The 27640-nt window shown below is 49.3% G+C and overlaps 1 protein-coding gene across 1 annotated transcript in view; it reads left to right on the top strand.

Moving 5' to 3' along the window:
• The first annotated feature begins 2066 nt into the window (after positions 1-2066).
• LOC100122933 (protein madd-4) overlaps positions 2067-27640 on the top strand; it is a 113781-nt gene continuing 88207 nt past the window's right edge. The window contains exons 1-2 of the mRNA XM_016986963.3: positions 2067-2490; positions 16092-16122. The gene's annotated coding sequence lies outside the window, so the exon portion shown is untranslated. The remainder of the gene's footprint in view (positions 2491-16091; positions 16123-27640) is intronic.

The raw sequence follows: 27640 nt of genomic DNA, 5'->3' as shown, positions 1-27640 counted from the left end.
TCGAGGTCCTTACTGAGCGTGTGCAGACTCCTGAGAATGTACTAGACGCGCTTCTCGCACGATGATTTTTATGGATAGCTTTGAATAGACGGTCGAGATACTGTCCGGAATTGGGATCGTTATTATACAATTGAATGGTTCAATTTTAGTATAACTGTCGAATTCACGTATAATAAATGCGGCTCTGTTATGAATAAGCTGCATTTCCTCTCCCCGCGAAATGTCCAGATTTAAGCTGCCTGCTATTCCATGATAAATTGACGATCAATTTTTAATAGAAGAATCGGACGCAAAAAACTTTCATTTTTACCGAATCCAAACCGATTCGGTGGAACGGGCTTATAAAAATGAATGGATGTCCATCATTTCTATCGAATTAACCTAGATACTATGTATATTTGAATTCCATCTTTCGATGCCGTATTTAACATTCTGAATCCTATAATAATGTTGTAAAATCTCTATAGGGAGCTGAGTTCGATCAATTGAAACACCTGATCAAATTTAAATTTGCGCATCGAATCAAGACTCTCACACGTCGCCCATTAGAATGCGCGCCCCGTGAAAATACACCCATACACGCACGCGGCCTCCGTTTAATTTAAATATGCAGTTCAAAAAGTGACGCAGTTTCACTGCAGTTTGCTCTCGCTCGCTCGCTCGCTCGCGCATACGTCGCGCTGCTCGCTCGTAAATAGACCGAGAATTTCGGCTCGCATGATTTGAATACTGATAAAGCAAGCGATTCAGGCAGCAGCTACGCGGCTGGCGAGCCGAGCAGCGCGTGGGCGGCAGTTGCTCGTCAATAAGAGAAAAACCGATGGATAATTCGATTGACGCCGATTATCGATTGACCTTCTTCTGCTCTCGCTGCTGCTTCTTCCGTTTGTGTCTGGAGAGAGAGAGAGAGAGAGAGAGAGAGAGAGAGAGAGAGAGATTTAATTTAATTTAATAAGAGAGATGTAAGAGCTGCGTGATTTCAGCTTCCGGCTGCTGATTCTATTTACGGCTCTACAGAGTGGTGTGCGACGAGAGCTTTGTTATTATATAAACATTGATATTAAATGCGTTGACGCGATTGAATTTTACTCTCGAAGTAGAAAATTAACTAATATCGGTTACAGCCCTTTCAACGAGCCCGTAACGACCGCGAGCAAAAAGATAATATCCCACTCCGCAAACAAAATTCGGATCCTCGCAGCATCAGCTCCCATAGTCCCGAATTTTATCAGCATCTCTACAAGCACTTTTACAATGGGTCGAAGCCTGCTGGCCCGACGTCGTTGCGGGAAAAAGCCGCGGCGCTATCGTCGAGGGGGGCCGTTTCGCCGCGGATGGTCCGGTCGGTGTACACACTGCGAGCAGCCGCGTAATAATGTATACAGGCTGGTGGCGAGCGGCGATAAGGGAGCCGCAAAGCAGCCCCGCATATACAGGCTTATGTCCACACGGGGAGGGGGCGAGAAGAGTTTTCAGCGGATTCTGCTTTTCGAGCGTATCGGATATCGTGATCTTGCAAAAATTAATCCCCCCAGCTTGGGCTCTATAGAGAAAAAATAAGAAGATTGAGATGTGGCTCGTGAGTAGGTAAATTAGAACCGGACCGCAATCGCGGATCTGAGAAGTCAACACACAGCGCGCACGTATCGTATCGGAGTCGGACGAACAAAAGGCAGAGGTTTAATCAAGAACGGTCACCGTCAAATACTTTTCCTATATGTATACCTGGGCTTCTCCTACAAAGTAGGGGAGATCGAGCGAAGATAGCGCGACAACCTTTTCTCCTGCTGCTGCAGGCACGAGAATAGCGTTCGCGTGCTGCAGCGCAAGGGCTCAACGATTACGAAATCCACTCGATGCTCGTACAATTGCGCAAAATCGCACCGACACACACAGAATCCCTCGCGAAAAAAGGAGTGGGTGTACATGAGTGTAGAGTCGAAAGAGTGAGGAGCGAGCGCCGCAGAGCCCCTACCTCCTACACGCGCTGGCAGACTACGCGACGGGTGCGCGCCGCCAAGGGAGGGATAGAGAGAGAGAGAGACTCTGCGGCGGCGGCGGCGGCGCGCGCCACGGCATTCCCGCGGCGCACTTCGGCCCGAGCACATCGCACATCGCTCTCTCTCTCTCTCCCGCATATAGGAGCTATACACTCTCAGCTGACAGAGTTTCTCTCTCAGTATACACCTGCAGATCGACCGGTAATCTGGATAATAACTCGTGGGCAGTGTGCAAGTGAGTGGCGAGCAGAGACGCAGTGGATGCGAAATATCGCGCGTTGAAAACAAAAATTTCAACCGTTCGCAGCAGTGGCGGGAGTTTTCGAATTTCGCGCGCGCTCGACGAACTTGTGCAGCCCGTGCAGTAGTGCTTGTTGTTGAGAGCTGTCAGTGGTACAGATAAGCGCAGTGTTGTAACGGACGGACATTCGCATTAACACCGAGGGGAAGAGGACGGGCCATGCTCCTCGTGCCCCGGCGGCCCAGTCTCGTGAGTATTTTCACTCTCTGTGTTCTATCTGATGTGCAGTGTACGACAAAAAAAAAAAAAAAAGAAAGAAAGAAAACGATTTTGGGACGACTTTTACGAGCGACTCGGCGCCGAGGATTTTTAGGAGCACAGCTGGGATTAGGCGCCTGGCGTCGGGGGTGCATGTGCGGGTATACACACGCGTAGTGAACAATCGGGAGGAAGAGGCATCAGCTAATCTTGATGGGTGTCCGCGCGGGGCACCTGCAGCAGCTTTTTACCGCGACGTGCTTTATTAGGCGGAAGGACGCCGGGACTTAATTTAATTACGCTGATGCGCGACCGCGTGATTTATCACGCGGTTTGCAGGGTCTGTGTTATGTACGCTGTTCCGCAGCTGTCGGGATTTTTTACGCGCTGAGTAATAGTAACGGCCCGTGTGTGGAAGCATGAGCGATGCGTTTGTTTCGGGAAAAAGCACGACGATATTCCAAAGACAATCGACCGAAATCGTCTCGACCGCACAGCCGGGCGCTAGCAGAAATAAGGGAGAAAGAGAGCGACCGTACACGTGTCGTGACGCACTCGCCGCTTCCTCTTTTTTCCGCAGTCCGGATCAAAGAGCCTCCGCTCTCTCTCTATTTAATCTTCGCCGAGTAGCGGAAGCGTGTCTACACGGCCGGCAGAGGGACGGAGTAGCCTTTTGTCCTCGGCCGCTCCTCCCGCTCCTCTTTGCTTCTTTCTGCTCGATTTCTCGGCTCGGCCCACTTATCGTCACCTCCTCTTCGCCGGCGCTTTCGTATCGCGCTCTCCGGCCACTTGCGGCCGCTGCACCGTGTCATTAGCAAAAATCAGCCGCGGATCTCGGTGTCCGAATCGAATTTTACTCTCGTCCCGAAACAAAGCCGTAATGAGCGTCGTTTATTTCGGATAAGCGCCGCAGTTCATCCCTCGCGAGTAAGGCTTGCTTCCTCGAGGAGAAGCAGTAGTCCTCGAACTAACGGTTCGGTATTCTCCAGCGAATCGATCCTTGTTACTCGATACGTTTGAGATAATCGAGCAGCGCTGTTTCGGGCATGGAAAAAGTTAAACGCTCGCGAAAGCACGAGTATTATCCGATTTCGAATATTCCCTCTACTGCTGTATACACTCGTATATGTGTTCCATCGATTTCACCTTATACACACGATGAACGATTGCTCGGCGTTGGGTATATCGATTCGCCTCGCGGAAAAAACTCACGTGTCTCAATGTCGGAATCCCTCACGCAAAGATCGCTTGCGCACGTGTGTATTATAGCTTGCTTGCTTGCGGAGCCCCGGCAGCGCTCATCGGGGCGGCTGAAATCCGATGAATCTCAGCCTCGCGCGTTATACTCGACCCAATTAACCGCGGCGCGAAAATCATTTATGCACGCGTGCGTGGCGCTCGATAAATCTAGCTATACATATATACACGTATACCTGATGCATATAGCTCTCTTATGTATACTGCTCTGCAGCGCGGCATCGTTTATTAATTTTGACGCCTCCAAGTTTCGTGTTGCGCGGCCTGTCTCTCATCTGTATGTGTGCAAGGCGCCGTGTCGAGTATTATATATATAACCGATCGCGCGGGCGAGTTTTTTTTTTCCCGACGAATATGCGATTGTTTCGCCGCGGAAATTCGTCCCGTGTATACGCAGGTATGCGCTGCGCCGGTTATTGGCTATGAATATGCATGCGAAAAATTCGGATTGAATGTGAATCGCTGCTCAGCGCTCGCGTTCGCTGAAAATTCAATATATAACCTTTCGCGATTTGCGGAGCGGGAAAACAGTTTTTCTCGGTTTTAATTTCACGTGTACACGAGGGGCATTCCGGTACTTATGCGCGGGAATTCGAGTTCCGATGATGTGCAGAGCCACGTGCTCGCTCCGATGCGCGGAGCTAGAACGAGGATCGGGATTGCGCGCGTGATTGTCCGATTAATGGATCGTCGAGGTCGCGCGTACGCAGGAAGCCGGAAAGGGCGATTGACTGTCCGTAATACCTCTATCGGACTCCCTTGGGATGTACAGAGGCAAGACTTGGTGATAAGTATACAGGTAGGGCAGCTGTTTTTTTTCCCTCGTTTCGTTTCAGGAAGAGACAAGTCGATCGCGAAAATAATTGAAGCGTCGCGCTTTGCGCGCTTTTTTTGTCGTAACTGCAATTTAGGAGCGGCAGGAGTGCCTTTGTGCAAGGCGGGCTTTTCTTTTTCGAGTAATGTCGCGAACGAGTGGACACTTGGGGAAAGTGGCCGATAAAAGGAGTTGCAAAATTGTTGGTGAACTCGAGCGTTTGTTAGCGTTCGAGGCTGGATTTTGTTGTCGTTGTATGCAGGTATAACCACTCGAGGGATATGGTGTATTATGAAGTTGCAGCAGCTGCGACCGATGGATGAATTAAAATTCCGATTTCCACATTAGTCCACGTCGTGGAAATTACACGCGTTTGAACATAAAGTTTAAAATATTAAAAAAAAACTAGTTTTCGCGTGACAGTGAGTTTAATGAAAATCGCAGCTTTTTCCTGCAAGTTTTAATTAACGTTAACCATACCTTTGTTATAGCTAGAGCTGCGAATTACTTCTTGCTGGGAAAAAATGTAATATCTCTCGCCTCTTGAAACCCCATAAAATTTGATATTAATATGCGCGCAGCAATTTTGTACATCAGCGCGCGCACGGCTTTTAATTAGCGCGTCGTACACAGCGACGAAGCCATTAATTAGGACTCCTCCGGACTCACCTGATAATATAATAATACAATCACATCGCACGGAGCGATGTATACTCGTACATCCATCTCGTATCGTTAGAAAAGTCACCCTCCTCGAACGAGAGCAGAAATTGCAGCGAAGTAGAAAAATACGAACATGCGCACAATCGCGGTCCTGTTACGCAAACGCCGGCTGCGCTATACACACACACACATACTAGAACAGCCAGCACAGAGCATACACGCGGCACCGGGGAAACAATGAAGCCCCTCATCTTTATCCTGCGGGCGCTCGGGGCAATTACATTTTCCACAATAGTCAAACACTGCTTGTTTATAATTAACCCAGTTCCCTCCCGCGGCGGCGACGAAATGAGGAGCGAACGCGCGCAGGTTCGCTTTCACTTGCAAATTGTACACGCGGCGAGCGTGCTGGAGAAGAAGAGGACACTGCACACGCCCGACCACCTCTTAATCCTCCAAATTGATTTTCGCAGCGGGCGTCGCCTATTATAGGGACGAATCATCGTTGCTCGGAGAGCCGTGAAAAATCCGGAAAAAGTTTTCTCGCAAACGGAGCGAAAGCTTCGCGTGAGAAGAGAGCGGAAGCTCGAATGTTTGCGCTCGAAAAAAGGAGAGTAGAATTGGGACGTAGTGGTAAAATCAATCCGGAATGGTGCATTTTCCCGCTGAACTCGCAGCGCGCCGCGGTTTTAAGGAATTTTTTTAGGGCGAGTGCATTCACGTCCGACATTCGGGGATCTCCCTGTCGGGTGACGTGCGAAGGGAGCCATTGTTTCTCGAATTTTTCACGTCTGACGGTATATTTCTGCGCTTTTTTTAAGAAATCATTGAAAATTAATACAGTGTTTTGGCATCTCGCGCTAAATTGGCCAGCTCTCGGTATCGGGCTTACCGTTATTTACCGATACACTACATTAACTCCCGACATCATTAAGTCCATTATACTCAATAATATACACACTCTCGTTACATAATGCCCGCCGTGTGCACAACGCATATTAAATCCGCTCCGCGACAAATATGAACGGTAAATTCACACTCGCGCGCGGCGCATAATCGAGCAACAATATTTGCGCATACGCGAGCAATATTAATTTAATAAATTGGTCGAGTCACGTTCGACAATGATGCACGGCGACCTTTTCTAAAAATAAGCGCCAGCGGCGGCGAGGAGAGTCGTCGGAGGGGGAAAAAATAGGTAATGATACGACGCCTCGAAAAAAAACGGAGCTCGCAATCAAGAGTTATTCGGCCGGGAGCATCTCTTGCGCAAGGACAGATCCTCTAAATACCGAGAACCGGCAAATCTCGCGGAATGAGCTCAGCGGGTCAGGCTCACGTAGCCGCCAGCTGAGTGTATAGATATACACGGCGTATAGGTACACTCGTAAACGAGAGGTGGAGAGAGAGGGGGAGAGAGAGAGAGAGAGAGAAAAACCGCCACGTTTTCGCCAAATCGAATAACCTAGAGGCGCATCTCGAGCGGAAAGGCCAGGGTGACCGTGTTGTAGAGCGAGAAAACAAAAAGCGAGTCGGTGTGTGGTAGTATTCTGAAAAGGACAAGAAAATGAAAGGAAATTCCGGGCCGCGCTCAGCAGTGTGCGTCGAGAGGCTCGCGCGCGCGCTTACTTATATACGTACCGGGAAAAAAGATGAACCTGACTCGTCGGTCCTTCGCCGAGTTTATTGCCGGCCGATTTTGCGGGTACGACTCCGCCTCTGCTTTTCTTTCTCACTCTCTCGATCTGTCGCCCGCTATTTTTTTCTCTCGCTTCCTCGGCCCTACGTTTTGTCCATCTCACTCTCCCGGCGCTCTTGACATTCCGCAGGCTTTTCACGAGAGAGCCGGGGTCGGAACTCGCATTGTCGGCTCGCGCCTTTTCCGACCTTCCTCGTGTCGGACAGATCTCTCTCTCTCTCTCTCTCTCTCTCTCTTTCCCTCGCGGTTGCAAGTACTACACCCGTGCGGTTACTTTTTATCGGCCTCAGCACACTCGATCGAGCGGAAAGTCCAATTAACGTTCACGCCCACACTCGCGCCTCTATATCGGAGCTGGATTGATGCTAGTGTCTTTACAATTGGCGCAGGTGGGCGTTGGGGCTGTTTCGTATTTGAGGAATTCAAGGGAAAAATAGCCCCGATTCTCGTCGCATGACTCTCCCAATGTATTCACACAACGGCGGAGCGCGGAAAAAACAGCGGCCGACGAATAAAGGCACGTAGCGAAACAAATCCCCGCGTGTGTACTTTCGAAAGTTCGGCTACACCGCGGCCGCGAGTTCTCGCGCCCTGAACCCCGACTAGATCATCCGGCTGCTGCAACGGACCCCTGTCTCTGCCGCGTTGTCGTGCGGAGCAAGAGAAAGACAATGTGGCAAGAGATTACAGCCTTAAGTACCAGTGCGTGCTCGACGGGCCGAAAAGCGCCTCGTCAGGTGGCTCTCTCTCTGTCTCTCTCGCTCTGTCTCTTCTTTGGCTTTTCGGGTCCCGTTTGCGCCCTCGGCATTATTTACTGCGCTGGCTTTCCCTGGCTCACTCCCCCGCAAAGAGCCGCCTCCGCCGCGGGTGTAGCTGCAGATGCTCCTCTCGGAATTTCCCTCCCTTCTCGCGCTCTCTCGAGCACTTGCAATAACGAGCCAGGGAAAGCCTTCGAACAGGTACCCATATACCTACCCGTCGTCGCCGGGATATACGGCTCTCTGACTGATGAGGGGGAGAGAGAGCTAACGCAAAAGTGACCTTTCCTCTTCATGGGACCCCGTAGTACCTGCTGCTGCTCTCCAACCTGCGCGCATGCTCCCTATGCTTATAGAGAACGACTCGAGTTTCGGAAAGGTTTTCGAGTGTGCGGAAAGGTGCAGCGAGAAAGAGAGATTTTCTTCCGAACTGCCTCTGATGATGACGCTCGAGTAGCCGCACGCGCGCTCTTCTTTCTCTCTCTCTCTCTCTCTCTCTCTCTCTCTCTCTCTCTCTCTCTCTCTCTCTCTCTTGTGTAGCATTATATTGTGATGATACACGGCTGCGATTTTTCAACGGATGAGCGGGCCGCTTTGTGGGATGGTAATTGAGCGTTTGAGGCTTCGCTGCGCCGCTGTGTAGAAGTCAGTTTTGTTCTATTGTATAAGGGAGATCGAGTCGAGGCGCGTGAAGGAATGCCCGCGGTATTTAAGGAATACTTATGCCTTTTTCGAGGGGATACCGCTCAGTCGTCGATTTCAAGGAGAAAATAGTCTATCGGATAACTATAAATGGCCTTGGCTTCATTATCGGACTCGCCGCTGATAAAGTGGACGTTTAATAATAGTGTAACTGGGGTACTTCAGATTTTTTCTATAAATACAATCTCGAGAGGGGAACACTTAGCGATTACACACGATGGAATAAAATGCGAATTAATTTGTTCTTAATAATTAGTTTCCTTCAACGAACCATACTCGTACACACAATCAAGCCATAAAACGCACAATCCAATTAATAAGCCGTCACATTCAGCATTCCGCTTCAAACCCAAACCTCGTTACATTTCGAAAATTTGAAACGCATAACACAGCGCGGCGTGTGTTAATCAGAGATATTTCTTTTAATTAACCAACAGCGCATTCCCGCACGATTCCGCGCCATCAGCCACACGGGGCGTCGATACGTGAGCTGCTGCTGCTGCGCTCGTCGTAACGTCTCTCTCTCTCTCTCTCTCTCTCTCTCTCTCTCTCTCTCTCTCTCTCTCTCGCTCTTTCTCTTCTTTCGGGGCGAAATGACGGGCGGCGGGAGGTGCCGGTGGCGAAAAAGGAGGCCGCGCGACGACATCGATCGGGGGGAGGGGGAGGGAGTATAGCCGATGTGTAACGAAAAGAACGAGCGATCGTGCCAAGAGCAGTTTCGCCGAACGAGTTTCCGGGACGAATTCCCATTTCGAGGCCGCCGCGCGGGTGGTATAGCTATCGCGCGAGCGAGGGGCTAACGAGCCCGGACACAGCTCTGGAATTACAACTCGCGCGAGGTGCAGCCGGTTAATTGTTCGTTTGCAAGCCACCCGTGAGGAGCTTGCGGAATTTCACTTTGTTTCTTCGCCTTTGTATGTCTTCGGCGCTCTCTCTCTCTTTCTCCGTTTCTAATTCTTGGCTCTCGTTTTGCTCGCAGCTTGTTTTTCCCCCGCACTTGGCGCCGCCGGAGTGTGGCGTCAGAAAACTCTAATCAACTCACGAGCATCCGTTTCGCTTCCGACTCAATTCGATTTTAAAAATCACAATCCGCAGCGTCTGCGCAGGTGCGGTATTCGTTAAAATTAACGACGGAAAGCATCGATAAACTCTCGCGCGTCCAATATATGCAAGGCAATTTCTCGTTAGAATGAAGAAAGAGCTGGAATACAAGAGGCTGCACTTGGCGCATCGGCTGCGGCCGCAAAACAACCGCAGAACGTCTCTCGCGCTGCAGCAGAAGCTCGCGTGTCGCCGTAGTGCGTCAACGACTCGCGCATTAAGCTCCGTCGCGTCGCTGTGCTTCGTAATAATGCGTCGTCGCCCTCGCTCCGAAAAGCAATTACCGATCGGCTTCGCTTACTTACGCCTCTGCGCGCGTAAGAGTTATTGTGTGTACTCGCGAGTAGATTTTATCGTAAAAGACATAGAACAGACACTGATTTCAGCTGCCGAAAAATTCAATCGCTCTATTCCGACTACGTTTCCTTATAATTTTCGCATAACCAGATGTTCGCATAACAACGCCGGTGGCATATAAACTTTGAATAATCCGGTCCTTTGGAAAAACTCCGGCGCCTCTTGGAGCTTAAGCACCGGCAGCATAGCTCCGCACACACGGTTTGATCGTTATAGCGACGTCGCTGTCGTTCGGCTGCACACGTGTGTATAGGTGCTGGCCCCTCAGGGGTGTCGCAATAACGCGCGGGATATGTGTGCGAGTGTCTCTCTCTCTCTCTCTCTCTCTCTCTCTCTCTCCGCTGCCTTCTTTCGGCTCGTGCAATTACCGGTCATTTCGGTTTAGTGCCGGGAGCCGCGCGGTCTCCCCTGAGAATCGGCCCAATTGCCCGCGCGCGAGTCGAGGAAATTCCATTCCTTTATTTTTCCGCTCTCTGTCTCCGGTCTTTCTTTTTTGCGTCGCCTTGCGGCTCGGCTCTTTTTTCCTCCTATATCCCGATCGACTCTCCTTACGGGCCTTATTTCGAAGTGCGCACGCGCATATGAGAAATATTCGCGATAGGTCGATCTCTGGGATTGAATCGGCGGTGCGGGCCGATTGTCCATTATTCGAGCTTGTAAATTTGAGTCACCTTTGGGCAATTTACGACCAGCAAACAGCCGTATTAATTCACGCAGATTGGTATCGCCGACAGCAGAGTCTCGCGCGCGCCGGGCGTATACGAGCCAAAGATCGATCACTGGTGTACTGCAATGCGTGTCTATTGCAAGGTTCTGCTATTATAGACATAATTAGGCCATTGTTCCCATTTATGGCTGATTGGAATGCTGGATAAGATCGGGCTGATCAATTGCGCGAGCTGCGGAAAAATATATTGAATAATAAAATGATAAAATATATCGATGTACATTTTATTCGCGCGCTACTATAACTCCACTAACGGTAAAGTAATGCACTTCCGCGCACGGGATTCTTTATTTTTCCTCTGGTCGATCATTCAGTGCACTTAATAATTTCTACTAATTCCGATCGCCGATATCCGTATGCTAAAATAAATGGATCGAACTAAAATAGCCCCTGTACGAAATAAACCTGCGACGCGCATCCTGGCAGAAAAAAGCGCTATAAAAAACTGGCCGTCTAATTTGCGCGGCCGATGTGATTAACTTTTAAGAGAGCTATATTTTTTAATATTTCATAAGCCAGCCCCGCGAGGCAATCGGGCTGACGCCATGAAAAAACATGAATCGCCCTTCTGGGTTTTTGCGTCGCGTCGAGCAGTCGCTCGTCAGAAGCGTCGATTAAACGCCACGTCGGGAAACTGTCTAAAAGTGAGACTCTGTTTTTTTTTTGTAATTTGCAGGTGAACACGGCTAGGAAAAAAAGGAACAACGCCGCGCGTTAACGAGTCGCGTGTATGCACTTTGATCGAAAACTCGGCTGAGAGAGGAGGGCTTTGAAAAATCATTTTACAAAGCTTTTCATCGGAAAAACGGTCGTCCTCTTCTCTTTTACACGTACGCGAGCGATAGAGGAATATTTAACTTTAACATTATATCTAAGATTTATACACGGAGAGCATCAGGTCAATCAGCGAGTTCAGAGTTTAGAAATGCAAATCAAATAACACCCGGATGCAGTTTACCCGAAAAAGGTAGAAAGCCGCGAATGAAACGAAAAAAAAAACTCGTCCCCGCAATTATACTCGCAAATCTTGTCTAAAAATAAGCTGCTGCGCCACGACTGCGTGGACGCGTGCGGCTGTATCATCGTGCGTGGGAGGGCATCGCTCGACTCGTCAACAAGAGCGGCCGGATCGAGAAAGAAGCTAAAAAAGCCGCAGCGAGTATATATTACAGGCGGCAGTTTATATAGATGATTGTGTGGTAATGCAGGCGTAAAGTGTCCCGCGCGTATGGCAATCTCGTGCGGCGCCATATTACGGCTGCGCGATTCGACGCGGATATTAATTAGTCGAAATTTCCAGGAAGCGTGTATAATGTACATATAGACGGCTGAAGATCGTTGAGTTCGTGCGGCTTATAGATGTATATGTGCTGCGCAAATTAGACGCGCTCGGAGTGCCATTGTCTTGCCGGCGGATCGCGTACGTTTCTTTTTGATGGAATTTTGATGAGGCCGTTGACTAATTCGAAGCCGCTACGGAGCGTGGGTATATGTATATACGTTGGTATTATAAGCGCGCGACGCTCGCACGGATGAATGTTGCATGTGTGCGCTGATTGTTCAATTACCGTTGCACCAAGTCGTAATTGGCTTTTATTATTTACGTCTGCGGACGTGCGTGCGCGCGACGTCCTTAATTAGCAAACTGAATTTCGAAGGTTTTGTTATTACTGGTTGGAATTCATTCGGAGGGTTTTTATTCGTCATTTATGGATAAAAAGTTTTGAATGAAACCAATTAAAAGATTATCCTGCGATAATCCGGTGACTTGAACGATACTCGATGTAAGCTAAAAATCGAAATGAAAATTGAAAATGAAACGTTTATTATCGACACAAGAACATTGGTATTCAAAGATGGCTCGCTCATTTATATTTTTCACGGTTCGCTCGTTACTCCGAGAGAGAGAGAGAGAGAGAGAGAGAGAGAGAGAGAGAGAGAGAGAGAGAGAGAGACGAGCGGCGCGTTCGTGTTTTTATTATTAATATCATTTATCGAGTCAATGCCCGGTGGCTAACCGGCGCTATGTGCAGACAGTCCCTTTTATACTTGAGTACACAGCTTGCCGCATTCTCACTCGCTCTCCAGGTCGGAATTCGCAATGGCACGAAGCCGAGTGTGTGGCCAACAAACGTCCAAAGTCTCTCCCGACTACGAGTACAGAAGGCGCATGTATATTGCAACGTCTCCTCGCAGTGGCTGTAGAAGCTAATGAGCGCATGTATACGTCAGAGCTTGCCAGGATCGTTGAGAAAGGCTTCTTCAAACAGTGACGAATCGGCACCATTATCATCCATCGATTCGTTTAGGGCTCTTTCAAGCGGCCAAATTAGTACAATATCCAAATCCCGGCGATCGGCAATCTCGCCCTCTCTTCAGCCCCGAAAATCTGCATCTTTTCGAGAAGACACGCCAGGCTATAACTCACGCCCTCCCGAAGCCCTATTGTATACCTGCGCCGCGTCAAAAGCATCGACATCAGTCAAGAAGCCCATCTTAATTTCGTAACCGCAGCGACAATGTCTCGTCTCGGAGAGCTGCAAAAAAATGAGTAGCCGCGAAGATTCGACCTGCGACCGGTCTCTCACATTGTTCGATACTCGCTCGTGGCCCATTTTTCGCGAGAGGTGGCCCGATGCTTATCGGCTCCCCGAACCTACAACAATAAGCGGGCGGACTGCTTATTCGCTCCTTCCGTCTGCATTGTCTTCCATTTTTACTCGCGTTCCTTCTTCCACCGCCTTGGGAGTCGGTTGTTCTGCAAAAGTAAACGATCATCCATTAGTCAGAGGTAAAAATGTCAACTCGATTTCCATTCAAATGCAGAATCGCGCGTCATTCCATTTTCATCTCTCGAACACACTTCATCAATCTTATTGCATCGAAAATGACTTATGCCACATTCGAAATTTCATAACAGCAATTACGCGTTTTGCGCATACGTTGAACGCCAGCAGTAGCGCCAAACGCCCACGCTAACAGTCGTGCGACAAATAATCGCCGACTGCTCCTGCTGCACACACACACACACACTGCATCCGAGTGCGCCTCGCAACAACTGCACTGCAGTGCCTTGACTCTCTCGCGAGCCTAATGGGATCCTGAGATACGAGACGGCAGAGCAACGCGCTCGCTCAGTGTTTGACTCCTCTGCGGTCTCGCCGCATGCCAATACGCGCATAAATAATCGCCGTCTTTGGAAGTCCTCGCGAGCGCGAGAGAGATAATGGCGACGGCATTTTTCAGCGCGTCGTTCTCCCATCGCACCTGCATTCAAGCCGACGTGAGCCGGCGCATCCGCGTAGTTGGTTTGATGGACGCGAGTCTCGCGCTGCGGCTTGTGCAGCTGTGTTTTTATGTATCGTTGCACAACGTGTTTTTCCCCGAGAGCCTGAAATTCGATACTTTTTCTTGATTAATATTTACTCTCTCGCGCGCGACGAGTAGTTGATTTTATGATCTGTTGGATTTAGCGTTTAGCCGCGTGTGGATGCGTTTTACGATTTTGTTGTATAGAGACGTGGAAGGCAATCTCGCTTATTTTATTGTACGCAACGCACTTTTATAATGCTTTTCGCGTTGCTCAATTTGCGAAATTAGGAATAAAAAAATGTATGCTTTAACGACGATGAATTTCAACAAAGTGAGTTTAAAAGCATTTTTAGTAGCAGCCGGCATTTAGCAGTCGCGGGTATAAAACGTTGCGTTTTATTGACTATTTAGATATAACGTATGGGTCGTGATTTTTTTTCGTTACCCGAGGCGCTTATCCCCGGAATAGCAGCGATCAAATCTGTTTCGAGCGGCTAAGGAGCGAGTGTGTAAAAAAGAGACGTGAATATAGCCGCGGCTTTATACTTGGGCTTTATTTATCATCGACCTGCGCTTCTTTCATTAAATGCAATTGATACATTCTCGTTCGACTGTATTTAAAATTCAAATAATTTCGTACATTTCCAGACGAAATTTAACTCTTCGACACGTTGGAGAAATCGATCAGCAGCTGGCTTCAAAAAGAAAAATTTCGATATCCGAAAATTGCTCGATTAATTCCAGGGATAATACCAGCGTAATCTTAACGGATCCCGCAACAATCCCGCGGCACCCATAATTTAGCCTTCTCCCGTATGCACGAATCATCATCCTTATCTGCCTCCAAAAGCCGACGTTTATAAGTACTCAGACTGCTCGATAAGCTCTCTCGCGGATTAAATCTCGCTTGATAAATCGCTGGGGGGGGGGGGGAGAGTTGGCGCTAAATGGACTCGGCATACAATGCAATCAACGCCGTGCTCGGCAATTCACTTGACTGCATTTTATCGTCGAGGCAGCTGTAGGCAAACAAGGCGACGTCTCGAAGCAGCCGCGCACCGCGCGTAATGGGAATGATTTTTAAGAGTCGTCTTTTGCTCTTTCGCTCTCTCCCATTCGCCTCTCGAGTCCTGCTCCAAAGTCTCTCGCAAAGCAGACGTCGTCTCTTTGCCGAGAACTGGATGCAAATACAGTTTTTTCTCCCGACCCGCGCTCGGTCGGCCTGATTTGCCGGGGGAACTTTGCGCTTGTAGTCATACAAACGACACGGAGAGCTCCTCTTATATTGGCTTGTGCCGCACGAGAATTAAAGCGCAAACGATTAATTTTGCCGTAATGAGGAAAAGTGATTTGCCGCGGCCCTCGTTGAAAGTTGCCTCCTCTCTTTTCCCTCTGCGACCGCTGAATTGGCGTAATCGACTTCTTTTACTTTGCCGCGAGTTCTTCTCTCTCAAGAAGTGGAGAAAAACAGCTGTTCAAGAAGCTTTCTTTTGATGTCATTCAGATAAAATGCAATTTCGCGGCCTTAAGAAGCTTGATGAACGGTTTGCTGCTCGATCCGAGACGTCGTTGCCGTGATTATTCCAATTAGCGTGAAAATTGTGTCGTTTAGAAAAATTTCTTCGAGCTTTACAATTTTCAGAGAATTTAAAAAAAAAAGATGATTCGAGACGTTTTGCTCCTTAGACTTCACCACAAAAGAGTGTAAAATATTAAAAGTGAATTGTGCAAGGGCTCTCCGAATTTCCGAGGGCAAATCACGGACAGGATTACACACGTATACTTTATATATATATAGAGAGACGCTGGAAGGCAAACGTAGCGGTACCGCAAGCATTAAAATTGAAAGAGGAAATTTTTGGGTCGACTTTAGCTCACGCGCCCATGTGCTTCGCAACTTTTCTGGTTTCTCTCGGTATTCTTTAGCAAAAGGGGGAAAAAAATTAAAAAGCAGCCGCGACGGCGGCGTAGAGATCGCAAATCCCCAGTCGAGGCTGTCGGCGCAAGCTCCACAGCAGAAATTGTATAAGGGAAAAGAAAAGACCGCGAATATAAATATAGGTGAATGAAGATGCGTTGAAAAGTAGGAAATGTTTGCTTGTTTCCATTGTGGTTGAAAATTTTAGTGTGTCAAAAGTATGTTGTGCTTAAATTACATGTCCTTATTTGCATAATTTTTAAAATTTAATCTCTCTTTTCCAGGTTGGCCTGTCTCTATAACGCTGATTGCAAGGTACGCCACACACGTTTATTTGCATTGTTTCTAATTCTGCGTGAACTTCCATCCACGTGCTGAAAAATTTTATTTCGCGTGCTATTAGCGCGCAAGCCAACTTTTTCAATCAACCTTATAAGATATTCAGTATGCGTCGCGGAATTCTGATTTCGTGTAGGTACGTGGCTGGTGCAACGTCGCCGCGAAGGAAAAGCGAAATTTAAATAAATTTTGTTTCCATCAATCTGCCTTGTACGCCTTCTTATTTTTCGTCGCGCGAAACTCTCCGAGTGTATAGTGTCGCAAAAATGAGTTTCGTATGTGGAATATTAAAATTTTGCTGTACGAAGGTTGTTGCTAAAATGAAAAAAAAAATCATAATATAGAGATATCATTGGCTAATTAAAGAGTTAAACGTGCAAACTTTTCACTTTCGAACTAGGCATCGATGGACAAAATAAAGTAAACGCGAAACGCTTTAAAAAAGTATGTTTTCAAAGTCAATTCCAGGAGGAATATCTCCAACTTCGCCGGGTGGAGTCTCTCAGCGAGAAAAACAAGAAGTTGCAATTCAATTATCCACTTTCACCAATCGTAGAATACGATTCCCCCGCTATTTGCTCGGGCAATATAAGATCGTGGATCGTTGAAAAAAAAGAGGTCTCGCGTGCTATATCCATAATACTCTATATTACTTTTGTAAATGAAGAGCTGGCTTCCTTTTTTCTTCGTTCAGGGACGAAAGGCTAGTCAGAGGCTTGTTTTTTCATCACGTCGCAGCGGCGCCAGGAAAATAGAATCGATTGGCAGTCTAGTGGCGTATGACACGGGTCATCGGCGACGGGTCACGGAAGTCGCGACAAGTTATTCGATTTCCACTCGATTGGCCGGGCAGAGTGGAGGCGAATTTCTCCGAGGCCGATGTAGCGAGCAGCTTAAGCCGCTGGACTTACTCCGGAAGGGGACTCATGCGAGCTAAACCAGCAACTCGGTAACTGCTACTTCGGCATCGTTTTTCCCCGGCCTCGCTCTGGCTTTTACTGGGCCGATATTGCTGAATATTTAATGAAGTGCGGCTTATCGGCTATTACTGCGTCGTTGGCGGGATATTCACCTCGTGTACGTAATTATAAAGGCACATTTATAACTTATCTGGCGTAATAACGGGTTGCATTAGTTAGCGGAGAAAGATTATTGTTTTAAGGAATTTACTAAACAAAGAGAGGCTTTAAAGACTCGTGTAACAATCGCATTCATGTTAACGCCATAGCTTGAGCCGGCGCGCTGCGGTAAAGGAACGAGGTGGAAAGAGAAATAAGGCACACGACTGCTTACGGTATGTCGTTGTAAAAAGGACATAAAAGGGCTTAGAGGCAAAAAATGAAGAGGGAGAGAGAGAGAGAGAGAGAGGCGTAGCGCAAAAAAAGAGAATTCAGAGGCACGTGGGAAATCGCTGGCAAACGTTGCTCGAGGCGCAACACAAAGGAAACCCATTTCCATGCATCCGTAAGTGACACACGACGACGTAGTCCTCGCACTCTCACACACACGCACACTTCTTTCTCAGATTCTCTCTCTCTCTCTTTCGCTCCTCTATACTCTCGCAAGATTTGCATTCGCCATATCCAAATCAGTGCGCAGCAGCTGAGGCCCTCGGCGCTGCTACTTTAATTCAAAGTTAAATATTTTAGAAGCGTGCGCCAACTTTTGCGCGGCCTCGTGTGAAAAATTCCTTGTTTACGAAGTGAATTTTTTTTTTTCGTCTGGACCGCGGCAATTAATTTAACGAATAGAAAACACTATAAATAAGATCCGTATCCGAAAAAAGGAAGCCGAAAGTATAAGGTATCCGAGAAATGCGATTCGTCGCCGGCCATTACCCAAGATCCGAACTATCTCTATAGAGCCCCGAAGGATTAAGAGCCCTCGCGTCGAAATATAAAAGAGCGAGTCGCGCTAGGGTAGGTATATCAAAATGCCATCTGCGCGCAATGCACAGTCAAGTCCAAGTCGGGCATCGCGCGAAACTCAATTTTCGCAGCCATATTTCTGCAGCGCTCGTGTATGTGTGTGCTATAACCCGAAGCTGCTACGTCTATATACAAACACAGTAGACAGGCGGCGGGAGGCTGCAGAAGCCTCGAAATCGAACAGATACATCTAGATAAATGCGGCGAAACGTGCCAGGCCCGTCGCTCGCGAGTCTCTGACCCTTTTCATCTACGTGTGCAGCGCGCGGACCTTTGCACCGTTGCGGATTCCATCCCCGCATAGAGCGACTCTTTTTCTCCGAGATTCCGGGAAGGAGTATAATAGTTTGGCTCTGCCGCTATGTTTCTCTGTGTGTGTGTACCAGCGGCTCTCGATATCCCGGCACACTCGTTTGGCATTCGCGACGACGAGCGCGCTCGGAAAGTCGCGGCGGCGGCAGCGAACGACGACTGTCGCAATTCTTTTTCGACGATCCCAGCGAAGATACGTCCCGCTAACCGATTGAAAATGGGAGCGATAGATTTATGTACGCGAGGGACGCGCGCAGGCGCTCCGGAAGTTTGACGCCGTGCGGCGAAGCGCAGATCTTTTTACGATTGCGCCGGGCCAGATCGAACGAGATTTCGTATATGTGTGTTGCCGCTGCATATAAGAATACTTATGCCATGAGTAAATGAAAATCCGCGTAAATATACTTCCGTTAAAAGCACATTCGCTGATTCTCTCTATTATTACGCGAGCTTTCGTTCCGAATATTAAAAAAAAACAACAAATGCGCGCGTATGTGCCGTGCGAGGACGGCAACAAAGCGTGACATTCTCCGAGTGAATATTTTTCGAACTTTTGTCCGTGAATATTTTTCGAAAATAATGGCTCGGATAGCAGAAGTAATCCTATATAGAAGGACCGCACGTCCTGATGCATCGGGAGAGCGAAGAAGAGACAATAGCCGCGTGTTTATTCGCGCTCGTAGACGGATGGAACGAGAGAGTAAAAAAATTGGAAGAACCCGCGTCACATTCCAATTCCGCAAAATATTTTAATGACCAAAACACGTTACAGCAGCACGGCTTCGCGCATTGTTTGCTCGCGCATGTCGCAGCGTATATATAGCCAACAGAGAGAGAGAGACGTCGAGAGAGAACGACGATGGCAAATTCAACGGATCCGAAAATTTGAATTTCGAGCAAACAAACGCCGCTCGGAGAACTCCCAGATATATAGGTGCCTGGGAATGAAAAGCTCTCTCTCTCTCTCGAAACGCCAAAAGGTTGGCGCTCTGCAGCGCTACAAAAAGTTTATCAACTCGTTATACTCGCTGCGGACGAACCTCGACTTCTGTGTATATACAATACGATGTCCCGCGAGCTTACAACCACCAGCTGCGCTATACACAGCGTCGAATTTTTTTTCCCTATGTATTGAATAACGCGAAGCCGGCATGGGCCAAAATTTTCACGCCGTGGGCGGCGTGTGTGTTATTTTTTCACGTGGCCGGTGGCGTGCTAAATAAAATAAACGGATGGATAATGGAATTTCGCCGAGTATAATTCACCAAACTTTCCCAGAGCTGCGGCTGAGGGCTTTCGCGCGAACCGATGACTTCGATGCGCCCCGGCGTCATTTTTACGTCATGGAGCTGATACGGGAGCGATAAAACGCGCGAGCGGATAGAATTTCCGCTTTACGGCCCTCGTCGTCAGCTGCTGTTTATATTAACGCCGGTGTTGTTTCGATGTCGGACGCGTTGATTTTAATTTCCCGTGTCAACGGGCCAATCATTTCGGCTTTGATCGAGTGTTCGAGCGGTGTTTTTTTTTCAAGCTGTATAATCTCGCGGTAAACTCGAGCCTGGTCCGTGCGTGTGCTCTCGCCGCAAGAGCATTAAAAGTAAATTAAGCGCGAAAGTGCGTAATTCTCATCGTTCGCGCGGGCGGTCGGGCGGTATAGCTTTCCGCAATTAAATGGAGCAGCGAGTATATAGTGTGCTGGAGATTCTCACGGATACTTCGGAGCGCAAAACAAACTTCGCACTGAACTTGATACTAAACTTGATACTCGCGGCTGCAGTGCGCCATTCCGCAACTTGTTATTTTCGAGGCCATTAAGAATTTTTTCACGAAATACGGAGTAAGAATGACAGGGAACCCGGCCGCTTTATAAATTAATTAAAACTTCCCTCTACTGTCTTCCCGCGCGCTCAAGGGTGCACCTACGTCTGTATTAATACGACAAGCACGCGACTGTGCGATTTAATAAGTCGCCGAGAGAAAAATAGGAAAAGCGAGGAATCGGCATGAAAAGTCAACTTTAGGGCAATTAGTCACGCGTCATTAAGCCCCCCTCTCTTTCTCTCTCAAGCTCGAGCTGGAGTCCTTTGCGAGAGCAAATAATTCGATAAATTCTCCTCGCGCAGCGCACACATAACGTTCGGTCGACGTCTCGCTCTCGTGTGCGGCCCCTGCGCTTTCGTTAAGTAATGCCTTAATTCGGCAAAGTGCCTTTCCCTTTTGCATCGGCGCCGCCAGCAGCGAGATCTCCCCGGGCCCTCGGCCATGTTGACGAAGCACTTTGGGACGCGTGTATACACGTTGTATAAGTGTGTGTGTGTGTGTGCAGTGTGTGCGCGCTTTGCAGGCCTACCTCCCCCGAGTATATATCGGTTACAGTCAGCGGCACACATTCGCCTCGTCGATATGTACGTGTGTGCGCAGTGATCTCGATTTCCGGGCGCCGGCCTTTTTCGGATTTTGTTTCCCGCCCGGACGTCGGGGAGTGACCGGAAAGTGCGAATCCGAGGCTGAGCGTTGCTTGTTTCTCGTTTTGCTTCATTGGGGCTTTCGAGGCAATTAGTCAATAAGAGGTATGAGGGAGTTTTGTGAATTTTTTTCAATGACACAATTCCCGCGAACAACGAGAAATAAAAAATTTGATATTCATGGATAATTCGGTAGATTCGAAGCGATATCCGCGTTTGATCATATCGGAAAATTTCACGCGCGACTCAATCCAGAAAAAGCTGTGACAGGTCTCTCCTTTAATCCCATTTTACGGACAGGCTTTGTGACGAATCCGTTTCCATCAAGAATGAATCGCGAATTGCGCGCGCCCACCGACGCTACGAGCGCGCCACTTTAGTCCCACGTGTGCAGCAGCACTCCCTTTCGTCTCTACGAACTCGCGCAAACCTATAAAGCAAGCATACGATTGAATTGAATTTTATTGGACCTTCTCGTTTGATGTCGGATGACAACGCGAACAGCTGTTTTAATTAACGCTATTTCGGTGGCGATAACGTACAGCTAAGCGAATTGGAAAACACTCGAGGCCGCGGCTCGAAATACACAGGAGCAATTATGTTAGATAAGCTGCAGCAGCGGGAGAGAGAGTGATGACCCGCGCGTTATCCGAGAGCTACGAGGGGGAGGCTTTTAACAACAGGCGTCATCGTGGCCAGCAGCCGCAAATTAGCCGGAGGCTCGCGCGACGACGCCCACTCGAAGAAGCCGGCCAAGCGATCAAAAACCGCGCGTCAACGGCAGCCCTGTTATTTCGCCGCGCACGACGCTCGAGCGATTCCTCGAGTGGGCGTCGAGTTGTTTCTGCCGCGGTGCGTCAGTCATGACGGTTTTTTTTTTGCTTTCACCGTCGAATGACTCCTTTGTGATCGAGTGCGTTCGGATTCTTTCTCGAGAGGTATCGTCGGGTAATCAAGTGCTCGCTGAGTTTTTTCTGTACGGTGCGACTGTCGAGGTTTTGTTCCGAGAGCTCATCGCGGACAAAGGCACGACGTTGTCCGACGCTTCGCTACTTCTTGCTAGCTCTCGATGTATTATCCATATGCAGCAGCGAGAGCTCACTCGATAACTAAAGACAAAAATCCACGACACGGCGCTACAAGCGTTATCCTCTTAGGGTTGTAATTGTACGATAATGGCTGTGCGATGCAGTAACCGTAAAATTTATGTAAGCTGATTAAGGCCGAAATACAGGATATACATTGTGATTCGAGCACTCGTTAAATAGGCTTATCCTAATTGCTGCCCTCGCCGAGAGAGCTGAGAGCAGGAGAGGGAAAGTTTCGCGCTCGGAATAAGGAGCGACGAATCAGTGGATTTTCTCTGCACTACTAAAACCATCGTTTTTTTTTTTGTTCGATCGCGAAAAATCAAGCGGAAGCGCGCAAGACTAACAAACGCCAACCCCTCCGCGTTCGCATACAGCGACAAAGGCTCGAAAGCTAACAAAGACCGCGCGCGCATTCATTAAAAACTCTGGAAACGCGCGAAAAAAAGCTCACACCATACGTCGCCCTCGCTCCGGCCCGACAAAGTGTAACAATAAAAGCTCCGTTCCGAAGCGTCCGCGTTCCGGCTCCGGGATTTTTAATCACGTCAAGCCCGGGACTTCTGTCAATTAAAGGCAAAACTAGGCAGTTATGCAGCCGCATATAGGTATAGAAGACGCGCGCAGTTGTCGTCGTCGTCGTCGTCGTCGTCGTCGTAGTCGTCAAGAGGGCAACAAAACACAGTCGCGCGCAAGCTCCTGCATGTCTGAGCGCATAGCCGCATCCTCGCTGTGTATAGGAGCGCAGCGCACTACACGTGTATGCGCATCACGGACTCTGTAGAGAACAGAGGCGATGTAAAATGCAGGCGCGGAGGGGCAGAGGCAGCCGGTCCGCTGTTTGCGTTCTGATTGAAGCATTGTACAAGGATAAATTGACATCCGAACTGCACGCGCACGCCGAGCCGGCTTTTGTGCGCCGCGGAACGGACCGGCGTGCTTCTCCATGGCAGTCCGCGAATCCATTTTACTCGCTCCCTCTCTCTGTCTTTCTCGGTGTACGTCTGCTCGCGTAAGCGTGTGTGTGTGAAACACATCGGGGACGCTTCTATTGGCGCGGTAGCTGCGCGAGAGGGAGAGAGCTTATGTGTGCCTTCGCCGGATGAAGGCTGGGGGATATGACAAAAAGGCTCGCAGTTACGGGGGAAATAATACCTCGGTTGACGTAACGAAATTCTGTTGGTTCAACCAAAATTCGTCGTTGGATTAAAGAGATTTTCATGCGCGGCCGCCGTCGCTTTTAATTCCCTGCCGAATTGCCGATTGTTGCTTTTTCGCGCTGGCTTTTCCGACCCTTTCTCTATCCACATGCGTCGAGGGTTTGCCGGTCGTTATTAGGTTTCGCTGCGGCAATAAAATCGTCGTTGTGATTTCGCGTACGGAGAAGGGAATAACGAACGACCCGATGTGCGATGCTGGCAAGCTTGATTTAGAAGCTTCGGGGAAGAATGCAAAGAGCCGAATGATAAAACGCCGCGCGAGCCGCTATGTCATAGAAACGGCGGACAGGCGAAATAAAAGCTGGAGCCAAGGAAGAACGAAGAAGAAGAAGAAGCCGGAAGAGGAAGAGGAAGATAAAATCTTGAACAGAGAAACGCCGCTGCACTGCAGGCCCCAGATACGTTTTCTGATTCCTCGGGAAAATTCGCCTGCGTCACTTCCGACGACGACGAGGCGGAGGAATCGACGGAAGCGCTCTCGCGCTCGTCCCAAGGACGCCGGGGGTCATCAGTAATTCTCCGAAAGTTTTCCGCAGCACCGAGAGAGAGAGAGAGAGAGAGAGAGAGAGAGAGAGAGAGAGAGAGAGAGAGAGAGCCAAGATATCTTCTATATAGGGAGATACGAGCTGCCCCGCCGAGAAAGGCTCAAATGGGTCGGCTTCCTCTATTCTCGAACGACGCTCGATTATTTATCCGCCCGGCTTGCGGCTCTCGCCGCGGATGGACATTTCTGGCTCCGCGACTAATCGAACGGAGAGAAGAGGGGCGCGCTGTCCGACTTGACGCGCACCTAGACTACTGAAAATTCACGAATGGCGGATGACGCCTCAACGAATTTCGTTCGAGCTCGGCAAAACTCGCACCTATCGTTATCCCATCGGCTCGCGAGATAAATAGAAAGCGATAACCCTCGGTGTTCCTCGAGTGGTCGGGCTCTTTTTCTCGCGGCAGCAGCCGAGCGCGACTCGTAATATATTTCCAAAGGAGCTGCCTATAATTCCTGGGGCAGCAGCGAGCGGTGGGGGCGGCGAGATTCCCGCGGGATGGGCTACTATTATAACGGCGTTTTCTCGCGAGCGCGGAATACAAAGTGCCCCGAGAGCAGTAGTAGTGCCGCAGGGGAGCCGCCGCCGCCGTCGCTACTGCTGCATCGGATGACGCATTATTCCTCTGTACTTTGCTCGCGGCGGCGCGGATCTTCCGGATCCTTTTTCTACGCGGCTGAGCTGCCGCTGCTTTATGGCGACCTCCTGCCGTTCGGGGCATGATGCGCGCTTCACTTCTGCGTGTTTTCCAGGATCATCGTCGAGAATAAGCCTTTGCTGTGTGTTTTCGTTATCGCGGCTGGGGATCGCTCGATTTCGCGCGTATTTTTCTTATATCGCCGATGCTCTATACGCCTCCGGCGCGCGCCAGTCGGTTTTACGAGTTGATGCATGAATATGCGCGCGAAGAAATTTGCTGCTGTTGTTATATATTTATTTGGGAATGTTTAAAATTTTATCTCTGGGGTCGACCTCGATGCGATAGTCGATAGCGCGCAGATATACTCGTGATAAAATCCGCTTATAATACTGCAGCGCGCCGAGAGGCGAGACGGAAATATTCACTCCAAAGTGAATATCGAAGATACGACGTTACTGGCGTTGCAACTGAAAGGGAAAAATGTATCATTACTCCAAGTATCGATAAAAAATTATCGCAGAAATGTCCAGAACGAAATACGTAAACGCATTAAAACAGCAGCTACCGCAAGCTCCATCAGTCGCGCGAGCGCCCGACAGCTCGCGGCATCAACAGCCTACTCCTGAAAAGTTCCTCATCCCGATGAAATATGCGAGCCGCTCTCCCTCTCACTCGGAGATGATAAAAAAAGGACTACACACGCGCGCATTGTTTCGTGAACTCGAAGAAAGGATTCTTCCCGCCGTAGTCTCTCCCGCTCGCACTCGGGGGAGATTGATGGCGTCTCTCGCGCGGGTCAGCGCGATAAAGGAGCGGCTACTCCGGCACGGAGAGAGAGAGAGAGAGATTTTTAACGGCGTACACACGTGTGTGCGGCGTCGGCGGCGGCGGTGGCACGTCGTCGCAGGAAAAAAAATCGGCCCGCAAGATTTACGACTCCATCGGTCATCGCTGCAGCCGCGCACGCTGCTGCTTTTCACGACGCGCGCGAGCTCTCCTTTTTACGGCCACTCTGTTTTACATGAATCCGAGATTTTCGTTTATTATTTTCCTCGATGCAGCGAGCGCTTGATTCGATTTCTGGTTTTCGCTGAGTTTGACCTGTTTTGATTTTCGCTCAACCTGGAACAATTTACTCAGCTCGTGTCAGCCGATCAACGGCGCAAACCCTGATCAGGTGCGGCGCTCGTAAAGAGAAAACGATCGTCTGTAAAACGTCAAAACTCTAACCTAGATTCCAGGGGCTGCTATCGTCGAGTCTCTCCTCGAAGCTCCGGTGAGCGAATGAGAAAAAGCTGCAGCAGCCGCTCAATCTCCCGCAGTGCAGTGGCGCATAGTCATCGGGAATAAGCCGAACGAGCGAATGATATCCCAGAGACTATGAGAGAGAGAGGGGGGGGGGGCTGGGAGGGAGATCGAAGCGCGCGACAACGAACTAATACGGGTACTATCGTGTAATCTGCATAATAATGCAGCGCCTCGCGGATTCCTCGGCTGCATACAGATTCAAAATTACGCGCGCAAGCGAGGCCCACGTGACCGAGGCCCAAGACGCGCTGCGACAATAATAAGACGATAGTACGCCAGTTAGCCTGCGCTGTAGTCTGGGCCCTCGTTATTCCGTTAGATTAGCCGGCGAGACGTGCGGGGTTTCGGTGTCAGTTCCGCCGAGGAAATTCTCGCGGTGTTGCAAATTCGATTCGTGTTTTGAAAAATGCGTTTGCGCGAATTCGAGCGCCGCACATTCTGAACTAATTAGAAAGCTTGCACCCGAGACCTGCGGAGTATTAGTCTATGCGGCCTGGCTCTAAACGTCGCGAAGCTAAGGAGGATGAATAACAACGACCCTCGTGCGCTCGGCGAAACGTGATTCCTTGCGCAACCTTTTATTCCCGCGTACGCATATACCTTATGTATATCAAGTTTCTCTTGGGGGTATTAAATCGACATTTCCCTAACTTACGCAACCATAGCTCTGCGCAAGGATCCGATTTTCACGTACGAGGATATCTCTCGTCGTTACGACGATTTTCAACAGAGTTATATATTGGAAAAAAGGTCGAATCCTGCAGAAATCAGCGCCGAGAGAGAGAGAGAGAGAGAGAGAGAGAGAGAGAGAGAGAGAGAGAGGGCAAACGAACGCCAGAATCCTTAACGAACGCGGCCCCCTCTTCCGCATCTGCATCGGTATGTGTGTGTGTGTGTGTGTGTACAAAAAGAGGTAAAAAATGGCCTCTCTCGCGACTCAATTGATTCGGAGCACGCGCTTGGAATTCAAACGGCGCCTACTTTTTCCGCGTCGTTTTTCGCTCTCTCAAACGTCGAGAGGCAGCCCGCTGCAAAGCGGAGTGCGGATGAGGAAGGAAAAAAAACAGCAGCGGCGGGGCGACGAGGAGCCCGCGCTGTATTAAGGCGAAATCCCCAAGTTTAAGCCCGCATGCGCAAAATAATGGGCCGCTTTATTAACGACGTTTAATTAGTGTCAGCCGGTCTGCGCGTATACTCTTTCGCGTGCGAGCGCGCGGAAACTCCCCGGCTCTTTCTCGCCGGCGTGTATGTCGCGCGCGTAATCAACGATGGCTAGGCTTGTGTGCGCCGAGCGCTCTCCTATTGCAGCCCTCGAGAGAGAGAGAGAGAGAGTGAGCTTTCATCTCTGTCTCTATTGCCGGAGCTCTTTCTCTCTAATTCATACGCGCGTACGTCGTCCCTCCTTCATACGTGTGTGTGTGTGTGTGTGTGCATGTCCCTCTCCGGCTTTTGTACCCGCACGTCACATCACGGCTCGTTGTTCGGTGAGTACACTCGCTTCTCGTCCGCGTGTGTGCGTATGAGCAGTCGAAATTTTTTGCACGGATTGTTTTCAAGGAGAACTAGGGAATTAATTAGCTTCGTGTGCTCTCGGGGCGTTTAATTTTTTCAACGCGGTTTTAATTGTGTGCCCGACCGAGCTTTTAGTTTTTTCAACGATATTTTTAAGGAGTCGCATCATTGTCTCTCTTCTGGCATAATTTCGAAAATGAGAACAGCAAGACACTGCTCTTCGGCGCACGCACATGCGTCAATGCATCCCGGAGAGTGTGTCGTCGTGTATAGAGCGGTATAGAGTAGCGTCGAAAGCAGGCCACTCGAGCCCCGCTGCAGCGGCCGCTTCAAACGGTGAAGAGGAGACCAAGAGTCGGCTGGCAGTCACTTTATAGTAGCTCCGCAGCCCCTTCGAGTCCTACACGGCGGACCTCTACCAACTACTCGCGAGAAGCTTGATAGCGACGCGCTACGGTTAATAACCTGTACAG

This window comes from Nasonia vitripennis, chromosome 5 (assembly GCF_009193385.2).
Source record: "Nasonia vitripennis strain AsymCx chromosome 5, Nvit_psr_1.1, whole genome shotgun sequence".
Taxonomy (NCBI): domain Eukaryota; kingdom Metazoa; phylum Arthropoda; class Insecta; order Hymenoptera; family Pteromalidae; genus Nasonia; species Nasonia vitripennis.
Note: the sequence above shows the minus strand (reverse complement) of the source record. Positions and strands in the feature narration are given on the sequence as shown.